The sequence below is a fragment of the Pongo pygmaeus genome, chromosome 17 (assembly GCF_028885625.2).
Source record: "Pongo pygmaeus isolate AG05252 chromosome 17, NHGRI_mPonPyg2-v2.0_pri, whole genome shotgun sequence".
Classification (NCBI taxonomy): Eukaryota; Metazoa; Chordata; class Mammalia; order Primates; family Hominidae; genus Pongo; species Pongo pygmaeus.
This window is the reverse complement of record NC_072390.2, coordinates 34,630,708-34,643,246: the sequence shown is the minus strand read 5'-3', so window position 1 is coordinate 34,643,246 and position 12,539 is coordinate 34,630,708. Positions and strand designations below refer to the sequence as shown.

At 39.4% G+C, this 12,539-nt stretch overlaps 1 protein-coding gene and 2 pseudogenes across 8 annotated transcripts in view; 1 reads left to right on the top strand and 2 right to left on the bottom strand.

Moving 5' to 3' along the window:
* Positions 1-12,539, bottom strand: part of YES1 (YES proto-oncogene 1, Src family tyrosine kinase) — a 90,760-nt gene that overhangs the window by 75,177 nt on the left and 3,044 nt on the right. The window contains exons 2-3 of one of the 8 annotated variants that reach the window (XM_063653467.1): positions 8,142-8,226; positions 4,878-5,000 (exon numbers count right to left, since the gene is read on the bottom strand). The exons of 6 other annotated variants lie outside the window; for them this stretch is intronic. The gene's annotated coding sequence lies outside the window, so the exon portion shown is untranslated. The remainder of the gene's footprint in view (positions 1-4,877; positions 5,001-8,141; positions 8,227-12,539) is intronic. One more of the 8 variants, XM_063653468.1, reaches the window with a different exon arrangement.
* On the bottom strand, positions 97-243 carry LOC129019224 (U1 spliceosomal RNA; annotated as a pseudogene).
* Positions 4,353-4,499, top strand: LOC129019225 (U1 spliceosomal RNA; annotated as a pseudogene).

Here is a 12,539-nt window from a genome sequence, read left to right as displayed (position 1 = left end):
TCTTATTATTTATTTGTTTATTTATTTGTTAATATTTATTTATTTATTTGTTAATATTATAAACTTCACACTATGATCTCTTATGACAAAAAATGACAGGGGAAAGCACGAACACAGTCCCTCACTACTACAAATTCTGCATTTGGGGAAATCACAGCGGTCAGCACAACCAAAGTGCAATGGATGAGCCTCACTCTGGGAACCACCTTCATGATCATGGTATCTTCCCAGCCAGATAAGTGTATTGTCTATTTTCTGTGTTTGCCCAGGCCGGAGTGCAGTGGCATGATCATAGCTCATTACAGCCTCGAACTCCTCGGCTCAAGTAATCCTCCCAAGCAGCTGAGACTACAGGCTTGAGCCACTACACCCACCCTACACTTTTCTTTTTAATGGAAGTAGCTTTGTGCTGCATGTTTTATAATAGATATCAATTGTTAATTAAGGTCAGATATTAAATATATTCATTAACTGAAAAAGATGTCCTATTACACTAACAACTGTAGCAAATGCTGTCTTTTTGTAAGTTGGGGTTTGTAATGGAAAATGATATACTAAGTCCAAAACATTCTTCATCTTTTTATAAAATAAGGTGTTCGTTCAGCCAGATTAACAGAGAATGTTTTCCCAATCAAGTTTCTTTTTTTCCTAAACTTAATTCATCAAAAGAATAAAGAAACATGCAAAAGATGAGTTATTACACTAAACTGTTTCAAGTGTTGCCCTTTTATAGGTTTGGGTTTGTGAAGTCTATATATTCTCTCTCTCTGTATATACACATACACACACTCTATACATATATATGTAGTTTGTACTCAAATCTGTCTTCTGCCTCAAAAGCTGGATCAAATTGCTACTGTACAATATTGCCTTTATTTCTACTAATTATATCATTTATTTCTAGGTGAGTTAGTAGAAATAGATGGAAGGTCTTTATTGCCTGATGGTTCAGTTAACATTTCAGACGTGTTGCAGAAAGATAGCCATTTTCTAATTTGCCCTGTCAGTAGAATAGCAGTTTCCTACATCTTGGTACAGACTCATCAGCCATTCAAGGCTATACTTCTAGAGGAAGTGAGGATTCTTCCATACTGGCTTGTTCCTCATTCTTATAGTCTTCTATACTAGTGTGTTCCTATAAATCATTTTTTTTGAGACAGGGTGTCACTGTCTCCCAGGCTGGACTCCAGCTGCACCATCACCGCTCACTGCAGCCTCTTCTTCCTGGGCTCAAGCAATCCTGTCACCTCAGCCTCCCCAGTAGCTGCAACCACAGGTGTGCATCACTATGCCTGGCTAATTTTTTATTTTTATTTTTTATTTTTATATTTTTTTGAGATGGAGTCTCGCTCTGTTGCCCAGGCTGGAGTGCTGTGGCGTGATCTCAGCTCACTCCAACCTCCCACTCTCTGGTTCAAGCGATTCTCCTGCCTCAGCCTCCTGAGTAGCTGGGATTACAGGCACATGCCACCAAGCCCAGCTAATTTTTATATTTTTAGTAGAGACGGAGTTTCACCATGTTGGCCAGGATAGTCTCGATCTCCTGACCTTGTAATCCGCCCGCCTTGGCCTCCCAAAGTGCTGGGATTACAGTCGTGAGCCACCACACCCAGCCTTTGTTTTTATTTTTTCCAGAGACGGGGCCGAGCATGATCCTCCCCGACCCTGGCCTCCCAGAATGCTGAGATTATAGGCATGAGCCACCACCTCCAGCCTTGTAACTATTACTGTTGTACAAACATCACTGGAAGAAGAGTCTCATCAAAAGCTACCAATGGAAATTTTATTTGCCACTCTTTTGCCACTGTGTGAAGTTCTTACGTTAACAATAATTTTCTTCACCATCTTAGTAGCCTTTTCTTCTTTGGCTTCCTTTTATTTCTCCAATTATATCTAAGAATGTACCCTTTGTCCTCCCTAATAAGCTGGAACATTGTTTTCTAGCAGGAATACTAGCTTAATTTTTGTAGCATTATTATCCCACAATATCTACAGTACAACTCCTTCACCTGTTAACTCTAACAGTTTATTAAGTCTTTACATAAAGGTTGGCAGATAGGCTTCGAACTGCTGTTGTACCAACTCTAAATGACTGGAATGTCTGCCACTGGAATGTAAGCTCCGTGAGGACAGGGATCTTAGTTTTGGTTACTAAAGTTGTTCCAAGCACATAGAACAATGACACATAGACATTTATTAAATATTTTTGATTGTAGGAACATGCAGCAGTCAGCTGGCATTGTCTGCCTATCATGGGCATGAGAGAAAGAAGTAACAAGTAGTTCTTCACTAAAAGCTCACGCAGTAACCACAAATGTTTTTTACTCAAGACTCTTTGAAGTGGCAGACTTGTGCTAAACTAGTATCATTAATGCTCAGGATGAATTTCAAATAAGCATTCTACTTGAGTCTGATGGAGAAACTAAGGTTTGATGCAGTTTAATAGCTTGTAAATGTTAAAGAGCAGTATTTAACCTAAACATATTCACCCACTTACAATATAGGAGTTCTGTTTTTTTAATATCATATTCCATAAATATATGTCCAGCAATCATACTTTTTGTTTTTTGTTTTTGTTTGTTTGTTTTGAGACAGAGTCTCGTTCTTTAGCCCAGGCTGGAGGGCAGTGGCATAATCTCTGCTCACTGCAACCTCTGCCTCCTGGGTTCAAGTGATCCTCTCATCTCAGCCTCCCAAGTAGCTGAGATTACAGGTGTATGCCACCATGCCCAGCTAATTTCTGTATTTGTATTTGTGTTTTTTATTTTTAAATTAAAAATTTTTTTGAAATGGGGTCTCGCTCTGTTGCCCAGGCTGGAGTACAGTGGTGTGATCTCAGCTCACTGCTACCTCCACCTCCCAGATTCAAGCGATTCTCCCGCCTCAGCCTCCTGAGTCGCTCAGATTACAGGCGTGCACCACCTTGCCTGGCTACTTTTTGTATTTTTAGTAGAGATGGGATTTCACCATGTTGGTAAGGCTGGTCTCAAATTCCTGACCTCAAGTGATCCACCCACCTTGGCCTCCCAGAGTGCTGGGATTACAGGCGTGAGCCACCATGCCCAGCCTCACAACCATACTTCTTAAAAACTCTGGCACACATTAGTTCCTCTTATATTACATTGATATAAGCAAGTCATATGGATTTATCTGAGTGTAAGGAGAGCTGGAAAAAATAGTTCCTAGTAGGTCAGCCACCTCCCAGTGAGGGCTGCATACCATAGAAGGGGAGAATGAATTTTGGGAAAACAGGTAATTATCTCTGTCACAGAAGGGGATGAAAAGTATGGTAGTTCCACAAGTTAGACATCTGTATGGAAAATACCACTTGGTTGTACAAATGTGGTTAGAATATTTGAAAGGTATGGGCATCGACGGTATCTTAATTCAGGTTACTGTATTGATATAAAGCAAACTGGTTAGTCCAACAGCTTCTGGAAATGTGTTTCTTAAAGCAGAGCATCTGACTAATTTAATTTTATATTTGAGGTGGTAAGCTATAAAGATATTTGCTATTTTGAACTTAATTAGGATCAACAGAAAAAAAAGCCAGTGATATGTAAATTCTAGACAGAACCTTTGACGACACGAGTCATGTCATCTTGGGTTTATATTAAAAGTAGCAGGAAAGACAGTTCTGTATTTGAAGATGTGTGCACTAGACTTTAGGAAACACTGGAAAACCAGTAAGAGTGAGGCTTAAAATTCTAATGGACAGTGTACCTCCTGAAGGAGCGAAAAGTCTTAAAATGCCCCAAACTTCTTATATGAAAGGTTAGGAAGCACACTGGTGGAGGGAGGGGGTCAGAGTAGAAAAGTATTATATGTCCATTTACATAGCACTTCTAGTGATTGAGAACAGATACTAATTAGCCATATCAAAGAATTCCATGGGGATAGTAGCAGGTAGAAATTAGGGTGGAGCTAAAGCGGCTCCCCCACGCATCTTCTCACCATCTCCCCTTTTCCCCCACCCCACCCCATCAGTTACTCCAACTTGGGTCTTAGTTTTTGTTTTGTTTTTGTTTTAATGCATGCACTATAAGTCAGAAGGAGAAACTCATAACAAATGTCAAGTAGAAAAGAGGGTTGTGAAGCTCTTAGGATGTTGTCAGAGGATGAATAGGATTTTTACAATGACCGATGTTTCAGAAAAGGAAAAACAATATTGTTGATTCTTAGAGATAAATTTATAGCTAGAGTAAAAAGTCATGAATCTACAGTTCAGGAAACTTGAAATAATAGGTGACACAGAACACACAGTATATCTCCTTTTTATCTTCTCATTTCTGTAACAAGAAGTTGCTCTTTAAATTAGAAAAACTAGAACAAACAAAAAGAAAATAGACAATACACTTATCTGGCTGGGGAGATACCATGATCACGAAGGTGGTTCCCAGAGTGAGGCTCATCCATTGCACTTTGGTTGTGCTGACCCCTGTGATTTCCCCAAATGCAGAATGTGTAGTAGTGAGGGACTGTGTTTGTGCTTTCCCCTGTCATTTTTTGTCATAAGAGATCATAGTGTGAAGTTTATAATATTAAAAACAAATAATAAGACAATAGTAAGAGGCATGTAGCTTTACATGATATCATGTCTCTAGGTCTGGAAGAATTATATCTCAAGGTTCTGAAAGATATTTCTGATACTTCCAGGGCCCTACCAGTAAGAGAGAAATCATGGAGACAGCATTTAAAATCTTTCTTCTTAAAAAAGAAAGAAAATAAAATAATTAAAAAGTATTGCCAGGCATGGTGGCTCATGCCTGTAATCCCAGCACTTTGGGAGGCCAAGGCGGGTGGATCACCTGAGGTCGGCAGTTCAAGACTAGCCTGACTAAAAATACAAAAAATTAGCCGGGCATGGTGGCGCATACCTGTAATCTCAGCTACTCAGGAGGCTGAGGCAGAAGAATCGCTTGAACCCGGGAGGCGGAGGTTGCAGTGAGCGGAGACCGCACCATTGCACCCCAGCCTGGGCAACAAGAGTGAAACTCCATCTCAAAAAAAAAAAAAAAAAAAAAGTATTAATTGAACATTCTCTGCCAGCAATTCAAATGCACTATTTAATGAAGAAGAAAAAAGACAAGAAATCTCCCTTTCCATCACTGCTCCTCATTCCTAAGAAAGTTATGGCATATGGAACAGGCTTGTATTCAGCCCTAGATTTAAATCCCAGTTCTGCCAGTTGTGTGACCTTAGCAAATTATATATACTTTCTGATCCTCAGTTTCTTTATCTGTAATAAGTACCTACCTCAAGGGGCCCAACACAGTGGCTCACACCTATAATCCTAGCACTTTGGGAGGTTGAGGCAAATGGATCGCTTGAGCCCAGGAGTTCGAGACAGCCTGGGCAACAAGGTGAAATCCTGTCTCTGTTCTAAAAAAAAATAAAAATAAAAAACAGGCGGGGCATGGTGGCTCACACCTGTAATCCCAGCACTTTGGGAGGCCGAGGCGGGAGGATCCCTTGAGCCTAGGGGGTTTAGATCAGTCTGAGCAACATGGTGAGAAATTTTAAATTTTAAAAATTAAAAAAAAAATTAGCTGGGCATGGTGGCTCACAACTGTGGTCCCAGCAGCTACTCAGAGACCAAGGTGGGAGGATCACTTGAGCTTGGGAGGCAGAAGTTGCAGTGAGCCAAGGTTTTGCCACTGCATTCCAGCCTGGGTGTCAGACGGAGACTCCGTCTCAAAAACAAAAAATAAATACCCATCTCATTCCTAATTTTTCTGTGTATTTTGAAAACACATTTCAAAGATTCAAGTCAAATGTGATAATGCATATAAAAGTGTGGCATAGCACCTATCATAGGACAGGCTTTCTTCTTTCCCTACCCAATGCCAAAGCGAGGTGAATGGGTGGGAAATAAAAAAGGGCAGAGAAGGTAAAGTTACAAACTCCATATTGTAACACTCCTCATTTTCCCAAACCCTTTTCTACTATTTTTGTTTATTACTTCCAATCTTTTGAAGCTTTTCTATACCTCATATTGTCCTATAGGGTTAGAGTATGAGGCAGGTTTCACTGCGCCTAGCAAGCAGGTGGGGAAACCTAGGGAAGTTTCTGTACTTAAATTAAGCTTAATAGCAATGCCTTATTGGGAGAATCTGAGTCTCCTAACAGGGAACTCGAAACAGTGATTTTTAAATAGTGAGGAGCTGGTAAGGTGGGAAAGGCGGGTGACTGGCAAGGCTACAGGTTCATCCACCTCACAATCAGAGCATTTGTAGGCCAAATATTTTATTTGTTCAAAGAGCTCAGCAGTTAATAAAAACAAGGCAAAAATTGACAATCAGTCAGAAAATATTTTACCACCAAAGTATTATTTTACCTATCTGTGAGGCTTTTATAAGACTCCAACGGGCTGTCTAGAAATCAGGCCAAAAGGCTTACATTACGGAAAAGACTTCCTGGAAAAACAGATTCTAATTTTCAAAACATCAACTTACAAACTTTCGGAACACTATAATTTTAGTTTCTTTGTTTTAGAAAATCTATTTTACAAACCTTAAAAGGCTAACCATTTTCCAATGCCATGCTTGTCTTGTTCTAAATATTAACTGCATGTGTATAAAGACAAATATCCAGAACAAGTTGTCCATACCTTTGTCAATTAAAAAATTAAATGTAAATTTTGATGATAGTGGCTATTTTTCTCACATAATGTTGCAAAGTTTTTATTCAAATAGCCACGATTACTTGTTAACTGACATCATAACTATCCACTTCAACAGAATAATTAAGTCATTTTTCTAATTTTATTACGAAAAAATCTGGGCTGGGTGCAGTGGCTCACGCCTGTAATCACAACACTCTGGGAGGCCAAGGCAGGCAGATCACCTAGATAGAGGTCAGGAGTTCGAGACCAACCTGGCCAACATGGTGAAACCCCATCTCTACTAAAAATAAGAAAATTAGCTGGGCGTGGTGGCACACACCTGTAATCCCAGCTACTGAGGAGGCTGAGGCAGACAGAATTGCTTGAACCCGGGAGGCAGAGGTTGCAGTGAGCCGAGATTGCACCACTGCACTCCAGCCTGGGCAACAGAGTGAGACTGAGTCTCAAAAAAAAAAAAAAAAAAAAAAAAAAAGGCCAGCTGAGGTGGCTCACGCCTGTAAGCCTGACACTTTGAGAGGCCAAGGCGGGTGGATCACCTGAGATAGGGAGTTGGAGACCAGCCTGACCAACATGGAGAAACCCCATTCTCTACTAAAAACACAAAAATTAGCCGGGTGTGGTGGCACACGCCTGTAATCCCAGCTACTTTGGAGGCTGAGGCAGGAGAATCACTTGAACCCAGGAGGCAGAGGTTGTAGTGAGCTGAGATCGAGCCACTGCACTCCAGCCTGGGTGACAGAGTGAGACTCTGACTCAGAAAAAAAAAAACAAAAACAAAAAACCAAAAACCAAAAACCTAGCATAGTATTTGTCACACCACAGGTTTAATAAATGTTTGCTTAATTAGAACTGCAATTTGCTTGAGAAAGTTAAAGTTCCGTGCCAAGTCCATGGGTCAGTTTTTTATAATCTTTACTTATACCTAATTTGATTCCAAATTTTAGACTCAAACATTTCCTTAAAATTTTATCAATACGGTCATGCATCACTTAACATATATTCTGACAAATGCCTCATTAGGCAATTCTGACATTATGTGAACACTCTAGAGTGTACTTACACAAACCTACGTGGTATAGCTGACTACAACCTTGGGCCATATAGTATGGCCTATTTCTCTCAGGCTACAAACCTGTAAAGCACGCAACTGTACAGAATACTGCAGGCAACTGTAACATTATTTGTGTATTTAAACATAACTAAATGTAGAACACATATAGTAATTACACAGTATAAAAAAATAAAAAATGGTATACCTGTATAGGGCAGCTCTATTATAATCTTACAGGATCACCATCATTGAAACTTCCTTAGGCAGAGCATGACTATATTGTAACAACTTCAACTGTGGCAGAGCACACATTTATATAAAGCTGAGAAACTATTAGAAACCATGAGGCCCAACTACTTTTTGTTTCAAATTGCAAAACTAAGGCCTAGGGAGTTTACTGAATCGACCAAGGATAAACAGCTCTTCACTGTCAGAAATGAAACTAAAATCTAGATAGTGCTCTACCTTCCAGTCTTTTCCTTATAACACCATATTGCCTTCTCTGTTCCTTCCAAATGTCTGACTGCTGTTATTTTTAAAGTATCCTTATCTGTAAAATATTAATCACGTCAGAACAAAAGTTAGAAGTCAATACATTTGCCAGGAAACAATGTGAAGTATTAACTTATACACAACAATCACCAACTTTCTCCACCTCACTCCAATTTCTACTTAATGCTAAGAAACTGAAAAGTTACATTAAAAAATTAGAGAAGTGAAAATCCTCTTAAGTCAGTTGAAGAAAACCTAGAATCCACATTTTACTGGGAACAGAGGCTGAAAACCAGACAATCTTGAAGTTTCAGCGGTCAGTCCTTTTCCTCCCAGCACCTCCTGTTCCGTCCTCACCCCCAATAACCCAGCAAAAGTACACCTATGAATTATGCATTCCTTCACACACATTACCGCAAGAAAATCAGGACTTCTTTTTCTTTTTGTCCTAGGTATATATGAACAAGTCATAATTGTAATATTGATTGTCACTACTGTGATGAGATACCAAATGCATTTTCTAAAAATCTAGGATTTTTCTATAGCATAACTTGGACTTTCTTTTTTCACTAAAATAGTACAACGTATTTATTTAAAATAAACCTTACTACAGACTAGTTTAACTTCCACTACAATGAATTGTCAGTTCATATTAGAAATATCAAAATGACCTTTAAATTCATATTTGAAGGATTGCTTAAGCTATTTTGTAAAATCAGCTTCTAGAACAAAACCTTGAGAGCAAAAATCTAAAGAATTAACTTCGAGCTATGAAAAAGCATTAAGCTAGTTTTATAATATTTTAGTAGAGGTGTACTCAAAAGATTTGTTTTGTTTGCGAAAAGTCCGTAGTTGTAAATTCATATAAATCTGCCCAGAACCACATCCCTACATACAATTCAGAATTTATTTAGTATGTATTGTGCTAAGGGCTGTTCTCAAAGATTGCTATAAAACAGTTCCTTGACACAGTGAATACTAGGTCAAGAATAACAGACAAGCATGGAAAGAAATAATTACAGTGCAAGGAGAGGTGTGTTTTGACATAAGTGTTTTGTGGCAGCACAAAGAGGTCATAACACCAATCTCTTGCTAAGTATATGCCATAATGATGTGTACTTCTTACTGTTCAAATGCATGGTCTAACTATACCTCATCCTTTCTCTGGTTATACAAGTTTGAGCACTACTTTTCTTAATCCTCTCTAATTTCCATCCCAAATGCCAAACCCCAAACTACCAAATTCCAAAGACAAGATAAGTCAAAGGAATATCTCCAGATTTTCAGTAGATAGTAGAGGTAAAAGTAAGGACAAGACGCTGCTGTGGCTGGGTGTGGTGGCCTGTAATCCCAGCATTTTGGGAGGCCCAGGCAGGTGGACTGCTGAAGCCTAAGAGTTTGAGACCAGCCTGGACAACACAGTGAGACCCCAACTCTCCAAAAAATTCAAAAATTAGCCAGGCATGTTCCAGTCTGGCCAACATGGTGAAACCCCGTCTCTACTAAAAATACAAAAATTAGCCGGGCGTGGTGGTGCACGCTTGCAATCCCAGCTACTCGGGAGGCTGAGGCAGGAGAATCACTTGAACCTGGGAGGCAGAGGTTGCAGTGGGCCAAGATCGTGCCATTGCACTCCAGCCTGGGCAGTAGAGTGAGACTCTGTCACAAAAAGAAGAAATAAATAAATAAAAATTAGCCAGGCATGGTGGTGCACACCTGTGGTCCCAGCTATTCAGGAGGCTAAAGTGGGAGGATCCCTTGGGCCCCAGAGGTCAAGGCTGCGGTGAGCTGTGACTGCACCACTGCACTCCAGTCTGGGCAACAGAGCGAGATCCTGTCTCAAAAACAAAGCAAAACACAAAAACAGAAAAGATGCGACTGCTGCTATTTGCTTGGCATATTTATAAGCTGAGCAGCATTTTAGAAGCAGCAAAATTTGCCTATGGCATCTTCCAGTCTGGGGATTGCCATATATAGCTGATAACGTATTTGCAACTGTTGATGTCCATCTTCTCAAACACCAGGGATAAAGAAAGAACAAAAGGAAAAGAATGCAGAGTTCCTACTAGCAAAATTCAGGCAGCCACAAGGGATATGCAATGTAGAGCTAATTCTAGAAGTCATCCCTCTTGAAGGCCTTCCACTTCCTAGGAGAAAGTACAGTCCAAAGAACCTATATGCCAGCAATTTTACTCCCCTCCCCTAAACAACAGTAAAAGGAGCAATTCTAAGAATCACAGCTTAAAGTGAAATGAAGTATAATGCTTCAAGGAACCTGCGGTCTCACAGCTTACTGTACATTTGAACAAGAGAAACTGAAGGGCATTGCTACCCTAGATTTGGGGTGAAAAGGAGTTGAGGCACAGAGGCTTGTAACTCAGTCCATTAGTACCTCAACAGTACATTATTCTATACTCTAAAATTACAGGATTTTCTGTCTTTCCTGAAGTGGGCTTTCAGATCTTAAAGGTAAACCCAATGCAGACCAGGATATATTGCCATCAAGTCTGCTAGTTCCAAGACAACAGTAGTGCCGCTGCAGCCAACGATTCCTTGGCATACAGACATGTGAAAATGATATTGGCGGCAGCACTGGCTCTTCTCTTTCACCCTCTACTGTTACTATAGCTCCTTTTGCTAAATCTGCCTCTGAGTTTAGACAGGAGCTGGATGGTTAGTAATCACCCAGCAGCTGCAGCTGAGCAATACTCAGCCTAATTGTGGCAATGGAGCAGCTGAGAGGAAGAAAAGAGATAATACATACCCTACCATAGCCATACACGAACTACCAATAAGACAAGACACTTTAATACAAACAGATTATTTCCTTTAAAGAAAAGCAGTTGTACCTCGCTATAGGACTTATATTATAAAACTGTTTAAATGTGAACTGAAGGTGACCTAAGCCATGTAGGGTTCTAAACAATGGAAGATCTTACTAAAACTTCCTGTAAATATTCACACAACAAAGCGTGCACCACAAACATCACCTTTATAACATGACCGAAAGTTCCTGTGATATAAAAATTTGGCACAGATGAGATCTCTTCTTCAACTCTACAACAACGCAAAGCCACAATATCAACAACTAAAATAGCAAGCCATTACATAAAGCAAATAAAACAGCATGACCCAATGATTCTCTGCATTTCTGAAACTCCAACACCATATTGTAATTTGCCTTTTGAATCAAAAAATATTCATCCTTCAGGTGCTGTAAATCTTCATAAACTTTAAACAAAAACTTATTTTATGCTGAGATTTCATGGCATTCTTAAGAATAGAAAAACTAAGGCTGAAATTACTGATCTAAAGAATTACTGTTCTAGAAAACCGAAAATAGATAAAAGTCAAAACTTACGATCTTGATGCCATAATTGAGTTTTGAGTTTTAATTGCCATGTTATGTAATTTTCAGAAAAACAGAATATTTGATGACAGAACAGTATCCATTCCTTCAATAAACATTTTGATTATCTTCTATTGGTTATTTACAACATACAAGCCGAAGCGGATTTTAATTTTGTAAAACCTGTGTCTTCTGTCAAAATATTAAAACAATTAACTTATTAAAAGAAAACTAACTAGAGCTTTATTTAGAAATTTTTTTCCCAAAATTCTCTAATTATTGTACATTTGGGAGTATTTGACTTTTTTTTTTTTTGAGACAGTCTCACTCTGTTGCCCAGGCTGCAATGCGGTGGCACTATCTCAGCTCACTGCAATCTCTGTCTCCCGGGTTCAAGCGATTCTCGTGCCTCAGCCTCCCAGGTAGCTGGGATTACAGGGGTGCGCCACTACACCCAGATAATTTTTGTACTTTTTAGTAGAGATGGGGTTTCACCACGTTGGCCAGGTTGGTCTCAAACTCCTGGCCTCAAGTGATCCCCTTCCCTCTGCCTCCCAAAGTGCTGGATTACAGGTGTGAGCCACCGTACCCAGCCTGACGTGTTCAAAGTAGTTATACATACTAGCTGGTATATGACAATTATGATTTAATAATCTAATCCTATTTGCAAAGGATAGCCTAGGTAGTGTTCGAAAGTCAGTCACCAAATTATGTTCTTAAACCAAGCACCTTATATAGACATTATACACTGGATTCCTTAAAAAACAAATTCATGTAAAATAAAACATAGAAACAGATTCTGCACACAAACGTAGGGCTTAATGAACTACACTAAGACCAATACCCTTGGTAACTCCTACCAGGTTAAAATAACTGTCACCACTTCAGAAGCCAGGTCCCTATCACAATCTCCTCCCTCTTCCCATATATTTCCTTTCATAGAACCACAGGTATTCTATGCTTCTATTTTTATGTTCACAGAAATTTCCTTACAGGTTTTTTTTTTTTTTTAATTACCCGTT